General features: G+C 43.2%; 1 long non-coding RNA gene across 1 annotated transcript; it reads right to left on the bottom strand.

Annotated features, from left to right (window-relative positions):
* Nucleotides 1-2,317: 2,317 nt before the first annotated feature.
* On the bottom strand, nucleotides 2,318-4,674 carry LOC128705640 (uncharacterized). Its single transcript, XR_011392929.1, has 3 exons — nucleotides 4,578-4,674; nucleotides 2,740-2,793; nucleotides 2,318-2,530 (listed from the first exon to the last, which is right to left on the bottom strand). It is a non-coding gene; the product is annotated as an uncharacterized lncRNA (long non-coding RNA).
* Nucleotides 4,675-15,618: the final 10,944 nt, after the last annotated feature.

Here is a 15,618-nt window from a genome sequence, read left to right on the forward strand (position 1 = left end):
TTCTTCTTCCTCTTCCAGCTTTCTTTATTTTTTTGGAAACATTCTTTTTTCAGTATCATTTTCTCAAGTCTATTCTACTTAGCTTTGTCAAGTAAATTATTTTGGGGAGTGTGCTAGGCCTGGTTGGCAATGGTCTGGTGTTGTGGATTTGTCTCTAGTGGGAACCACTTAGAGCATATGAACACGAATTGAGGATATTGTTGGTCCAGGGAGAAGGTTGGTGGTGGATATAGGGCCAACTGATGGGTTTCAGGTGGTGGTAGGGCCAGGGGAAGAGTTTCAGGTGTTGGTAGGGCTGCAGGAAGGGTTTTAGATTGTGGTAGAGCCAGAGGAAGGATTACAGATGGAGGTAGGGCCAGAGGAAGGGTTTTAGGTGATGGTACGAACAGAGGAAGGGCTTTAGGTGGTGGAAGGGCCAGAGGAAGGGTTTCAGGTGGTGGTAGGGCCAGAGAAAGGGTTTTAGGTGGTGGAAGGGCCAGAGGAAGGGTTTTATTTCAGCTACGGTGAAAAGCTCTGTTCCACAAGGCACAGTACTCGCTCCCACCTTGTTCCTCATCCTCATATCCGACATAGACAAGGATGTCAGCCACAGCACCGTGTCTTCCTTTGCAGATGACACCCGAATCTACATGACAGTGTCTTCCATTGCAGACACTGCAAGGCTCCAGGCGGACATCAACCAAATCTTTCAGTGGGCTGCAGAAAACAATATGAAGTTCAACGATGAGAAATTTCAATTACTCAGATATGGTAAACATGAGGAAATTAAATCTTCATCAGAGTACAAAACAAATTCTGGCCACAAAATAGAGCGAAACACCAACGTCAAAGACCTGGGAGTGATCATGTCGGAGGATCTCACCTTCAAGGACCATAACATTGTATCAATCGCATCTGCTAGAAAAATGACAGGATGGATAATGAGAACCTTCAAAACAAGGGAGGCCAAGCCCATGATGACACTCTTCAGGTCACTTGTTCTATCTAGGCTGGAATATTGCTGCACACTAACAGCACCTTTCAAGGCAGGTGAAATTGCCGACCTAGAAAATGTACAGAGAACTTTCACGGCGGGCATAACGGAGATAAAACACCTCAATTACTGGGAGCGCTTGAGGTTCCTAAACCTGTATTCCCTGGAACGCAGGAGGGAGAGATACATGATTATATACACCTGGAAAATCCTAGAGGGACTAGTACCGAACTTGCACACGAAAATCACTCACTACGAAAGCAAAAGACTTGGCAGACGATGCACCATCCCCCCAATGAAAAGCAGGGGTGTCACTAGCACGTTAAGAGACCATACAATAAGTGTCAGGGGCCCGAGACTGTTCAACTGCCTCCCAGCACACATAAGGGGGATTACCAACAGACCCCTGGCAGTCTTCAGGCTGGCACTGGACAAGCACCTAAAGTCAGTTCCTGATCAGTCGGGCTGTGGCTCGTACGTTGGTTTGCGTGCAGCCAGCAGCAACAGCCTGGTTGATCAGGCTCTGATCCACCAGGAGGCCTGGTCACAGACCGGGCCGCGGGGGCGTTGACCCCCGGAACTCTCTCCAGGTAAACTCCAGGTAGATCATACATCTGCAGATCGCGCAGCAGAGTCTGCCATCTCATTGCCCCTAATAAATTGGAGCACAGATCCAATTCCTTAAATAAAAATTCCCTCATCATCATCAAGGAACCTCCCTCGATTATCATTACCACAAAGAACTTAAAAAGGATTGAAGGAGCCAAGCTTCAGTGAACCAAAGGCGTGTAGAATACACGCATGGAAGGCAATCCAGTTTGATCCAAAGTGGAGATTATCCAATTCCTTGGATCTCTGGGTACCGGCTCTAAGACATTGCTACCTTGCGATATTATTAAAATAAAAAAAGAAGCGCTAAACCTTGGGAGTAAGCAGTAGGCATCCCCACAGAATCTTAACCGTCTGGTGGAGATTATCTTTAGGTTAGAACCCATTCCAAGTGAACAAAAAAAGGGGTAAGAAGTAAAACAAAGTGGGTATTTTATTTCAAGTGACATATCACTAAATCCTTAATGCGCAACATAACAAACGCAAGAAAAAGTCATGAGAAATACACAAATAACCTTATATCGCTGCATCGATCAAGTCACAAGTAAAAAGAGAAAAGTGCCAAGTAGCCTCTATGCTTTTCTTGCCTCAGCTGACTTCACAATGTCCAGGACAGACGTAATTTTTTCAGTGTGTATGAAGTAAGTCAGCCGAGTCTCTATGAGCTGATGGAGGTCCTGGCTCGGTTACTGCCCTGGGGATGTTTTTGTCCACAAGAGGTTCAGCAGTAACAGGAAGCTCCATGCAGCTTTCGTCAGCTGGGCAGCCTTCATCAGCTGGGCAGCCTCCATCAGCTGGGCAGCCTTCATTAGTTGGGCAGCTTTCATCAGCTGGGCAGCCTTCATCAGCTGGGCAGCCTTCATCAGCTGGGCAGCCTTCATTAGTTGGGCAACCTTCATCAGCTGAGATGTTGTTGTCTCGATCACGGGATAATTCGCGATCCCTCACCTATTTTGGGGAGAATTTTTTTTTTTACATTATAAATGTTCCAATGACGAAAGTTATACAGAGCCTCGGCTTAATGGGAGGCAAGGAAAGGAAGGGTAGCTCCAATTCCTTGGATCTATTTATTAAATTTATCGTCATAGTACACAATGTTTATATACAATAATAATGTAACATACAAGGTGATAGTGATAACTATTAAATTCACTTACAGGAGCCACCACAACCTCCTCGGTCTTCTGGCATCTTGAACAACATGACCCCATCTGAGAAGAAAAATTACTGACTCAGAGATCATAGTGCCGCTTGGAAATAACTTTACCAAGACGATACATTATTTGCAATATATTGTTTGTTAAGCAAGAAAAAGAAACTCAGCATCAAATCCTTGGATCAAAAGATCCTCGCTAGCAACAAGGAACCTTTGAGGTAGGAAACTGTACGATGTTAAAATTTACTTATCATCTAGTCTACTAGAGTGAAGAGCACAAACGATACTTACATACCTGACCACGTACGTATGTACGTACATATGAACGTACAAATTCACATGCACAAACACGTATATATGCAATGTGTCAGTTGATCAATTAGACACATGTGCAACACTCATCTACTGTGACAGCAATACATGTCATTTCTAGTCTAATATAGCTAACACTGAAAACTCTGGTATTGTTGTATACACTCGTAATATCCTAATATAAAGTGCACTAAACCCGCGAGTTGTATAACGCTGTGTTAGTGTCATGAAGATGGACCCAATTTCAAAGCAGTACTGCTTTGAAATTGGATTCATCATTTTGAAACACCCTGTATATGTCAAACGTCCAGTAGGCCAGGGAGTGATTGCCAGAGGATCTCACTTTCAAGGATCACAACAATGTATCACCCACATTTGCTAGGATAATAATAGGATGGATAAAGAGAACCTTCAAAACTAGGGATGCCAAGCCCACTATAATTCTCTTTAAATCACTTGTTCTCTCTAGACTGGAATATTGCTGCAAACTAACGACCCCTTTAAAGGCAGGTGATATTGCTGACCTGGAGAATGTACAGTGAACTTTCACGGCACGTTTAAGTACGATAACCCACCTAAATTACTGGGAACGGTTGAAGTCCCTTGATTAGTATTCCCTGGAATGCAGGCTAGAGACATGATAATATACACTTGGAAAATCCTAGAGGGACTAGTCCCAAATTTGCACACGAAAATCACTAAAAAGGAAAGCAAAATACTCAGCGGATGTAACAGACCCCCAGCAGGGGCGCCATGAGTACGCTAAGAGTCAATACAATCAGGGGCCCAAGACTGTTCAACTGCCTCCCAGCATACATAAGGAGGATTACTAATAGACCCCTGGCTATCTTCAAGGCAATGGACAGGCACCAGCCCCGGTGGCCTGGTGGCTAAAGCTCTCGCTTCACACACGGAGGGCCCATGTTTGATTCCTGGAGGGGGTGGAACCATTTCGACGTAAATGGTCCAAGTCGGACCGAAACGTCGTCGTAAGCTTCTCTCTTTTATGTGCGGGTTATTTGTGTATCGACGTTTCCTTACACCTGTTGTCATGTTCACCTAGCAGAAAATAGGTACCTGGGTGTCATTTGCCTGTTGTGGGTTGCATCCTGGGGGACAAGATTGAGGACCCCAATGGAAATAAGACAGACAGTCCTCAATGACGCACTGACTTTCTTGGGTTATCCTTGGTGGCTAACCCTCCGGGGTTAAAAATCCGAAGAAAATCTTATCTAGCCGCGCTGTGGTTCGTACCTCGGCTTGCGTGCGGCCGGCAGTAACAGCCTGGTTGATGAGGCTCTGACTCACTCAAGGCCTGGTTACAGACCGGCGTTGACTCCCTCCAGGTATACTCCAGCCAGGTAATGGCGGCCGTCAACCCTTCATGAAATGGAGGGTCACCAGCAGTCATTCACATCTAACTCTTATTTATTCTAAATCCACGCACACAGCATTTATTTCGTTACCAACAACTGCGCGTACGTTATATCATTGGTTATTTAATATGAAATAACTAGGGAAGCTTACTTTCAACGAAAAATGTCGAATTTACACTAGGAAAGAGTGACAACAACAACGACCTTATCAGCGACCAGTCAGCGTGTGCTGCCAGGATCTGTCAGTCAGCGTTCATGTCACTACAAAACTTTACTTTTAACGGTGATTATATCCTTTATTAAATTATGATTTATATATCCTTTATTAAATTATGATTTATATAATATTATTAATTATATTCTATTAATATTTATTATATAATTACCTGGAGAGAGTTCCGGGGGTCAACGCCCCCGCGGCCCGGTCTGTGACCAGGCCTCCTGGTGGATCAGAGCCTGATCAACCAGGCTGTTGCTGCTGGCTGCACGCAAACCAACGTACGAGCCACAGCCCGGCTGATCAGGAACTGACTTTAGGTGCTTGTCCAGTACCAGCTTGAAGACTGCCAGGGGTCTGTTGGTAATCCCCCTTATGTGTGCTGGGAGGCAGTTGAACAGTCTCGGGCCCCTGACACTTATTGTATGGTCTCTTAACGTGCTAGTGACACCCCTGCTTTTCATTGGGGGGATGGTGCATCGTCTGCCAAGTCTTTTGCTTTCGTAGTGAGTGATTTTCGTGTGCAAGTTCGGTACTAGTCCCTCTAGGATTTTCCAGGTGTATATAATCATGTATCTCTCCCTCCTGCGTTCCAGGGAATACAGGTTTAGGAACCTCAAGCGCTCCCAATAAATGAGGTGTTTTATCTCCGTTATGCGCGCCGTGAAGGTTCTCTGTACATTTTCTAGGTCGGCAATTTCACCTGCCTTGAAAGGTGCTGTTAGTGTGCAGCAATATTCCAGCCTAGATAGAACAAGTGACCTGAAGAGTGTCATCATGGGCTTGGCCTCCCTAGTTTTGAAGGTTCTCATTATCCATCCTGTCATTTTTCTAGCAGATGCGATTGATACAATGTTATGGTCCTTGAATAGTTTCATATAATAATAATAATAATAATAATAATAATAATAATAATAATAATAATAATAATAATAGGCCTGAGCTTGCTACCATCTGCAGCTCATAAGACTGCCATCCCCACGAGCCCCTTTGGGGCGGGGCAGATGGCAGACCAGAGGACTAGCTTCTCCCTACGAGCCCAGTGAGAGCGGGGAATGTGGCTAGGCCTGGGGACAGTTGGTCCCAAAGTTGAGGGGGTACTTATACCTCCTCCCATGGGAGACTTAGGTCTCGAGACACTCCCCAGATAGGGAGCCAAGGCCGGGTCACCACTACTTGGAAAAGACCCGGGCCGGGAGAATACCGGCGAATAAAAAAAAAAAATTTGGAAAATTGCATTTATCTGAATGTAACTAATTATGTACATAACAGTAAATGATAAAGATAAATATTATTTATCAATGTTACATAGACAAGTAGGAATTTGGGACACCTAGGTCGCAAAAAATGTCTCCCTTCGATACCTACCACTGTCATAACCACAAGTTGCTCTGGACCTATTAATTAAATGAAATATACATACACCAGGAATACTGGTAAATATATAAATTTGTGGACTGTATATTAAAAATTATTATATATAAATTCACATATACATAACAGAAGGAAAATATATCTTAATATCACTCACCAATTTGACTGGATATTAAGTTGTATCATACTCAGAAAAACCTCACTAACTAAATTTGTGAAAACACTGGCCAGAATTATACACAAATCTAGAGAGCTTATCTGAGGTTCCTGGAGCTGTCTTGTCCAGTCGTCTGATATCTTAGGTTATGCAGGAATGCACATCCAACAATTTCGCCTCCTATTTGAGAGGTGTCAATCCAATTTTAACCTCTAGAGCACGAAAAATTCTTCCCATTATATTAACGTTGTATCCAATTTAAAACCAAGATGGCGAGTCCCCTTCTGCGCAGGCGCAGCTTCCCGTTTTCGATTACATAAATTTTAAATACAGTATGGCCATCTATTTACATTTAATAACTACTGTATTTCTGGAAAATATATACAGTATTTTCCACAAAAATAATACGAGAAGAGCAGAGCTGCTTTAAGCTACCAATAAATAGGAGCGTAATGATCCCTTTCAATTTAACGTTTCCATTTGATTAAAATAGTAAATAGGTATTTTAAGACTCACAACACAAGAATTCCTCGCTTATCTTTCCCTTATAGCTTATGCAAGAGCAAATATTCACTACAAAGTCAGAAGTCCAAAATAGATCACAAGACACAAGTGCTCAAGTTCAATGAACACCTCCAACCATACTCAACCCAGACCACCACCACTCAATACGACACACACCCCACCAAAAACACACTCAGAGACCTCTTGTATGTGTGTTAATATGGTACATATAATGATATAATGGATGGTACAGGCGAGGTCTTACACCTTATCACAAATTACAAAGATGAAAAGAGAGAGAGAGAGAGAGAGAGAGAGAGAGAGAGACAAAGTAGGTAATATTGAGCATAAAATTAGAATTCTGACATACATCACATTAAACATGAGGTTCAAATTCAATGATAACTTCCACTTGAGTCAGTTCAGGCTACTGCCACCTAATGTACCTCACTGAAATAATAATATAGCAGACATCACAATGAATGCTGAAGACAACCTCTTACCCCAACCATAGATTGTAAACAGTATTACTAAAAAAAAAAAAAAAAAAAAAAAAAAAAAAAAAAAAAAAAAAAAAAAAAAAAAAAAAAAAAAAAAAAAAAAAAAAAAAACTAGGTAATGTTACAATGACAATGAGAAAAATCACTCTGGTCGACTTCCTTGGTCCATCCTGGGTAACTCACACGTTACTATGTTATACATGTATGCAAGCATAAGTGTGCAGCTGTAGATAGATGAACCAGTACCTAAACAATCTCACTTATACACGCGTTACTATGTATGACAAGTGTTACCAAGTACACCAAGTGTACACTTTATCACTTAGAATACACTTTTGTTGATGTAAATATAGGTGAGAGTGGTACACCGCTGGTCGTAATAAACACACTGAACTTCTCAAGGTCACACACTAGGCCCAGCTTCTGGAGTTACCAGCGTTTTAATGTGTTTATTATGTGTTAGTGCGTGACTGCAGTCATTAAATTGGTGTATCAGAAGTTAAACACTACAATCCAGTTGATCAAATAGTCTAAAACAATTTACACAATGTATAACTAGAAGTATAATGATTGCAAATTGTTACTATTACAATTTTAACTAGGCGCTAGACCCACTAGATGCGATGGCAAGGAACATAGATGTTAACAGGCTGACTCTTGCTTAACACAGTTGAAAGGTAACCGAATTACTCAAGTAAGAAAGTATTCATGAAACTGAACATTATGCAGGAGTAAGCTTGTTCACAGTAAAAATACAAAGCATAAGTTACACACTCACATCACAGATGAACACTGCAATTTGAAATATTACTGGGAATTTAGCAGTAAAGTTTCAGTCTGAACGAGAAAATGTATTAGAAAACACAACAATGACACTAGGACAAGCAACTTAATTATGTAACCGTATTTAATAGTTCAGTTACACTGAGCAGAGCATGTATTACACTGATTTATCAAATGTAAGGAGTCACTACACTGAAGTACACTCTGAGCCTTTTAAAGTCTTAATACAGGCTTACAAATGACAATTAACTGTTGGGGAAAGCAGCACTTAACACTTCTAGCACATGTATGACAGATGAATGTTCACTGTGTACAAGCCAATCACCACAAGCTTACTATGTTTATAAGTGAACCTCTGGCATGTCCCACTCAAAATGTCAGCACTGCAATGCTCGTCAAATTGTTCTCAAGCCACTACAGGAAACACTGGTATGCCAGCAGCACTGCAGAACGTATACAGACATGCTGGGCCCTAGGACAGCTATAACTGCAGGCTGCCTTAGCTTGTTCTGGCTAGCTTTTAGTGCTGCCCTCAAGCTTGCTTGACTGTGCTCGCCAAGCCCGCGCCAACCACCCGGACACCTGCTTGCAGCAGGCAGGCAGGCACACAGGAGACACTCGCAAGATGAGCGGAGTGCGGCACAGAGGACACGGGCACTCAAGCACCCATGTGGTCTGGCAAAAAACCGCCTCTAGACCACAAGCAAATAGAGGTGAACGGCTGAGTTCCAAATCGAGGAAGGAGAAGGGACAAGGAAAGGATATTCACCTCGCTAGACACAGGCAATATGGGTGTAGTGGCCTGCAGGTCGCAGTGCAATTTTCAAGGTCATTCACTGGGCCCACAGTCGTCTCGAGAGTTACCAACCCTGTACTACTTGTTAATTACTCCAAACCCGCAGCACTTAACACATCTAGCACACGTGTCTTGGAATGACAGACAAATTTTCACTACATAAGAACTAGTTCTCACAACACCGAAGTTACGGCCGGAACACTGTAGAACGTTCACAAAGGCATTCTGGGATTCAGAACAGATGTAGCCTTGGCCTTCACTGGCTGGCTTGGAGCGCTGTTTGGCCTGGATCAGCTAAACTCGCCCTTATCCCATATGTAGATAATGGCGACGAGTTAAGGGATACCGGTGAATAGGAAAGTCGAGGAAGGGACATTCACCTCACTAGACACACGCAGTATGGGTGTAAGTGGCATGCGGGTCTTATAGTGCCATTTTCAAGGTCACCCAGCAGGCCAGACATTCCTCACTCATTTTAAGCCTACGTAGGTACTGATGGTAGCACAATGTCCTAAGTCAGCGTAATCCACTCATGCAAATAGTTACAACAAATCTGCAGCACTTGCGGAACTCAGAGAGTCGAGTACCAGCGGGGCAGCAAAATACACCTCTACACTGCACGTCGTTGATAGAGGCGAACGGCTGAGTTTAAAGGAGGAGAGTTGGGGATACAGGAGAACAGCAGGGGTAACTGAGCACGCACATTTGCCTTTCTTCACATAGTCAATATGGGCGAAAGTCTCAGGCAGGTGATGCAGTGCCTCGCTCAAGGTCACAGGCTGAGGCAGACTTCTCAAGAGTTACCAAACACTGCAATACTCATACAGATTGTTACTCACTCCCAAACTTGCAGAACTTCTAGCACACGTGTCTTGGAGTGAAAGACGAATTTTCAGTGTGTGCACACCTGGGTTACCAACTCACGTAGGACTGCACACTCGTCGTTATTCCTCAGGTTGGTAAAGCGATGAGTTGTGAGCATTTTGAGAGGCACGAGTAGCAGTGGACTAGCAAAATTCGCCTCTACACTGTATGTTGATAGAGGCGAAAGGCTGAGGTCAAATGAAAGGCAGAGGGGAAGCAGAGGCCTGTGAGGGCCTTTGCAAAAAGGAAAACTATTTCCAGTGTTTGACTAGGTATATCCTTAGTCACAGCTCGCACATAAGAGTTCTCACAACACTGAAGCTGTCTTCCAACAGTAGGAGTTTTAATGATGACTTATCAGTCAGGAGAAATGGGTAGGCCTGTGAATTAGTAGGTCCAGATCCCCAGCACACGTCTACTCCCCTCAACCACTCAGCCGAGACTCGAAGATCCAGAAACGAGTATACACAGAAAAAAAGGAAGGCCCAGCGGCAGTACGAAAACGACATAGTATCGAAAGTCAAGTCTGCCCCAAAACTGTTGTATAGCCACATTAGGAAAAAGACAACAGTCAAAGGCCAGGTGATCAGGCTGAGGAAAGAAGGTGGGGAACTCACAAGAAACAAAGTATGCAAGGAGCTCAACGAGAGATTTAAGAAAGTATTCACAGTGGAGAAAGGAAGGACTCTGCGAAGACAGGACAGAGAGGGACACCAACAGGGAATACACCAACAAGTTTACCTGGAGTTTACCTGGAGAGAGTTCCGGGGGTCAACGCCCCCGTGGCCTGGTCTGTGAACAGACCAGTGCTGGATGACATGCACACAAGTGAGAAGGAGGTGAAGAAGCTGCTAAGTGACCTTGATACCTCAAAGGCAATGGGACCAGACAACATCTCCCCATGGGTCCTTAGAGAGGGAGCAGAAATGCTGAGTGTGCCATAAACCACAATCTTCAACACATCCCTTGAAACTGGACAACTACCCGAGGTATGGAAGATGGCAAATGTAGTTCCCATTTTTAAAAAAGGAGACAGAAAAGAGGCACTAAAATGCAGACCAGTGTCACTGACGTGTATGGTATGCAGTCATGGAGAATATTATTAGGAGGAGAGTGGTGGAGCACCTGGAATGGAACAAAATTATAAACGACGACCAGCACGAATTCATGGAAGGCAAATCCTGTGTCACAAACCTTCTGGAGTTTTAAGACAAAGTTACAGAAGTGCGACATGAGAGAGAGGGGTGGGTTGATTGCATTTTCTTGGACTGCAAGAAGGCCTTCGACACAGTTCCTCACAAGAGATTAGTGCAGAAACTAGAGGATCAGGCATGTATAACAGGAAGGGCACTGCAATGGATCAGAGAATACCTGACAGGGAGGCAACAGTGAGTCAAGGTACGTGATGAGGTATCACAGTGGGTACCTGTGACGAGCGGGGTCCCACAGGGGTCGTTCCTAGGACCAGTGCTATTTTTGGTATATGTGAATGACATGATGGAAGGGATAGACTCAGAGGTGTCCCCTGTTTGCAGATGATGTGAAGTTAATGAGGAGAATTAAATCAGATGAGGATCAGGCAGGACTTCAAAGAGACCTGGATAGGCTGGACACGTGGTCCAGCAACTGGCTTCTCGAATTCAACCCTGCCAAATGCAAATTCATGAAGATCGGAGAAGGGCAAAGAAGACTGCAGACAGAGTATAGGCTAGGTGATCAAAGACTGGAAACCTCACTCAAGGAGAAAGATCTTGGGGTGAGTATAACACCGAGCATGTCTCCGGAAGCACACATCAACTAGATAACTGCTGCAGCATATGGGCGCCTGGCAAACCCGAGATTAGTGTTCCAAGAATCTTTCAAGACACTGTACACCGTGTATGTCAAGCCCATACTGGAGTATGCAGCACCAGTTTGGAACCCGCATCGGGTCAAGCACGTTAAGAAATTAGAGAAAGTGCAAAGGTTTGCGACAAGTTTAGTTCCAGAGCTAAGGGGAATGTCCTATGAAGAAAGGTTAAGGGAAATCGGCCTGATGACACTAGAGGACAGGAGGGTTAGGGGAGACATGATAATGACATACAAAATACTGCATGAAATAGACAAGGTGGACAGAGAAAAGATGTTCCAGAGAGGGGACACAGAAACGAGGGGTCACTCTTGGAAGCTGAAAACGCAGATGAGTCACAGGGATGTTAGGAAGTATTTCTTCAGTCATAGAGTGGTCAGGAAGTGGAACAGTCTGGCATTCAGTGAAGAGGCAGGGCCAGGAGCTGAGTCTCGAACCCTGCAACCACAATTAGGTGAGTACACATAAGTATCTATGAAGACTGTTAAGTCTTGCTGACAAGATAAACTTCCTTTGGTTAGCCTTCATTAGATTATATCTTCAATCCCCAGATGACCTTACTCGGATTGCTCCTCCCTCAGAAAGGCCTACCGTATACCTGGAGTATACTTGAAAAGGGTTTTGGGGGTCAGCACCCCTACAGCCTGGTCTGTGACCAGGCCTCGTGGTGGATCAGGGCCTGATCAACCAGGCTGTTACTACTGGCCAAACGTATGTGTATTCCTGGAGGGGGGTTCTGGGATTAATGCCCTTGCTACCCTGTCTGTGAACAGGCCTTGTGGTGGATCAGGACATGATCAGCCATTCTCTGGAGGTACTGACTTCAGGTGCTTGTCTAGCACCTTCTTGAAGACAGCCAGGGGTCTACTGGTAATCTCCTTACGTATGCTGAGAGGCAGTTGAACAGTCTTGGGCCCCTGATTCTTATTGGTGCCCCTGCTTATCCTTTGGGGGATGTTGCATCTCTTGCCAAGTCTTTTGCTTTCATAGGAAGTGATTTTCATGTGCAGATTTGGGACTAGTCCCTCTAGGATTTTCCAAGTGTATATTATCATGTATCTTTCTCACCTGCATTCCAAGGAGTACAAATCAAGGGACTTCAACCTTCCCAGTAATTTAGGTTCTCTATTGTACCTATATGTGCCATGATAGTTTTCTGTGTATTCTCCAGGTCTTCAATTTCACCTGCCTTGAGTGTGGCCATTAGTGTACAGCAATATTCCAGCCTAGAGAAAACAAGCAATTTGAAGAGAATCATCATGGGCTTGGCATTCCTAGTTTTGAAAGTTCTCATTATCCATCCTTTCATTTTCCTAGCAGATTTTTTTTTTTTTTTTTTTAGATTTTGCCACCGAAGTGGCTAGTTTATTGTGCACCCCATATCCATCCTGTGGACGGTAGCGCGAGAGCATATGGATACACAAAAGGCCTAGGAACTAGGCCCCAAAGGGTTAACAGGAATACATATGGATTTATATCTACATATCTATAGTTCACTTATCTGTTACAAGCAAATTTAGGAAATTTGCTTAGTATATCTGGTATCTTATTTTCATTAATAAGATATCTTGACATGTCACATAGGTTATTATACTGTCTGTCTCTGTATTCCTCAATAAGTGGACAATTAAGCACATAGTGTTCAAGAGAGTGACCATATGCCTGATCACATAATTTACATTTAGTTTGATCATCATCTGTGTGTCTCCCAAACTGCCAGAAGTACTTGTAACCAAGCCTAAGCCTGGCCACTACAACATCAGTCAGTCTGTTCACATTGCAAGTTGCTCCATAAACATACTTATCTACGTTCATGTTATCATAGTGAGTTATAGATCTACTCAGGCTTCTAACTGCATTCCTATAACAATCATTTTCATTATTTACTTCTCTCCTAATATTATTCCTAATGCTAGACACAGTTATACCAAAGTTATATTCTGCATTCTCCTTCTCGATACTCTTCTTGGCTAACACATCAACTTTATCATGAAGGAGTAATCCAATGTGTGATGGGATCCATAGCAATTGTACATTAATTCCTTTGTCCCTAATTTTTGAGTATCTATACCTGGCTTCCCCAATGAGCATGTTGTTGGAGTCATTATATGAGCCAAGAGCCTTCAATGATGACATAGAATCAGTAATGATGATAGAGTCAAGCTCAGTGTCATAGGTTAGCTTTAGCGCCATTAGGATTGCAAACAATTCAGTTTGCAGTGTAGACGCCCAGTTGTTAATTCTTATGCCTAACTCAACAAATTTATTATCGTTCTTAACTAGGGAGGTGGCAACAAGAGCAGATGCAGCCCTGCCAGAAGACTCCTGTTTAGATCCATCAGTGTATATAACTTGTGATAACTTGTTACTACCAGCTAGGTGAGAAATTTCTTCTTGAGCAGTTGCTCTAACAAGAGATTTAAGGAAGGGATTACTAGCAATGAGCTTCTTGGGAGGGACTTGTAGGTATGTGATATTAAATGAACACATCTTCCATGGAGGGGTGAAATGCTCTTGTTGCCTACAGTGATACAGTTCATGCAGGTTATAAAACTTAATGCAATTGCACGTTTTCACAATCCATTTAGATCTGTGTGTATTTACCTCTAGACACTTGGTAAGATTCACTGTGACAGTGTCTGGTTCGTTTCTCAACATTCTAATACCGAGTACAGTGTTAATTTCAACAATCCTATCACTGATGCTAGAAATACCAAGCTCCTTCCTCATGTTAAGAACTTTTGTAGATCTGGGACAGCCAAGAATAATCCTGAGAGCTTCATTTTGCATTAACTCCAAGGGTCGGAGAGAACTTTCTCTAGCTAATATCAACATGGGAGCAGCATAATCAATTAAGGACCTAACATAGGCTATGTACATCATTCTCACGATTCTCACATTTGCACCATAGTTGGGATTGTAGCCAGCAACAGCTTTGAGAGCATTTAGCCTAGCTTTACATTTCTTGTTTAGTTGTGGTATAGTGGATTTGTTAAAGGGTACATCTACACCAAGATATCTGTAAGTTTTAACGTAGCTAATGATTTCACCCTGCAAATAGATGGGTGGGGGATGTCGTTTGCTTGTTAATATCTTAGTTTTAGAGGAAGATATTATGAGGCCTAGTCGATTACAAATTGCTTGAACTTCATTAAGAATGGTATTCATCTTCTTATGCCCTGTTGTATCAGTTACACAACCCAGGGCAACATGGGTTTAGAACAGGTCGCTCCTGTCTGTCTCAACTACTGGATCACTACGACAAGGTCCTAAATGCACTAGAAGACAAAAAGAATGCAGATGTAATATATACAGACTTTGCAAAAGCCTTCGACAAGTGTGACCATGGCGTAATAGCGCACAAAATGCGCGCTAAAGGAATAACAGGAAAAGTCGGTCGATGGATCTATAATTTCCTCACTAACAGAACACAGAGAGTAGTCGTCAACAGAGTAAAGTCCGAGGCAGCTACGGTGAAAAGCTCTGTTCCACAAGGCAAAGTACTAGCTCCCATCTTGTTCCTCATCCTCATATCCGACATAGACAAGGACGTCAGCCACAGCACCGTGTCTTCCTTTGCAGATGACACCCGAATCTGCATGACAGTGTCTTCCATTGCAGACACTGCAAGGCTCCAGGCGGACATCAACCAAATCTTTCAGTGGGCTGCAGAAAACAATATGAAGTTCAACGATGAGAAATTTCAATTACTCAGATATGGTAAACATGAGGAAATTAAATCTTCATCAGAGTACAAAACAAATTCTGGCCACAAAATAGAGCGAAACACCAACGTCAAAGACCTGGGAGTGATTATGTCGGAGGATCTCACCTTCAAGGACCATAACATTGTATCAATCGCATCTGCTAGAAAAATGACAGGATGGATAATGAGAACCTTCAAAACTAGGGAGGCCAAGCCCATGATGACACTCTTCAGGTCACTTGTTCTATCTAGGCTGGAATATTGCTGCACTCTAACAGCACCTTTCAAGGCAGGTGAAATTGCCGACCTAGAAAATGGCAATATAAACACAAATGCAGTATAATGTGATCCTTTATTGACTACGTTTCGCCCACACAGTGGGCTTTTTCAAGTCACAAACAGAACTGTTCTGTTTGTGACTTGAAAAAGCCCACTGTGTGGG

The sequence above is a fragment of the Cherax quadricarinatus genome, chromosome 39 (genome assembly GCF_038502225.1).
Source record: "Cherax quadricarinatus isolate ZL_2023a chromosome 39, ASM3850222v1, whole genome shotgun sequence".
Classification (NCBI taxonomy): Eukaryota; Metazoa; Arthropoda; class Malacostraca; order Decapoda; family Parastacidae; genus Cherax; species Cherax quadricarinatus.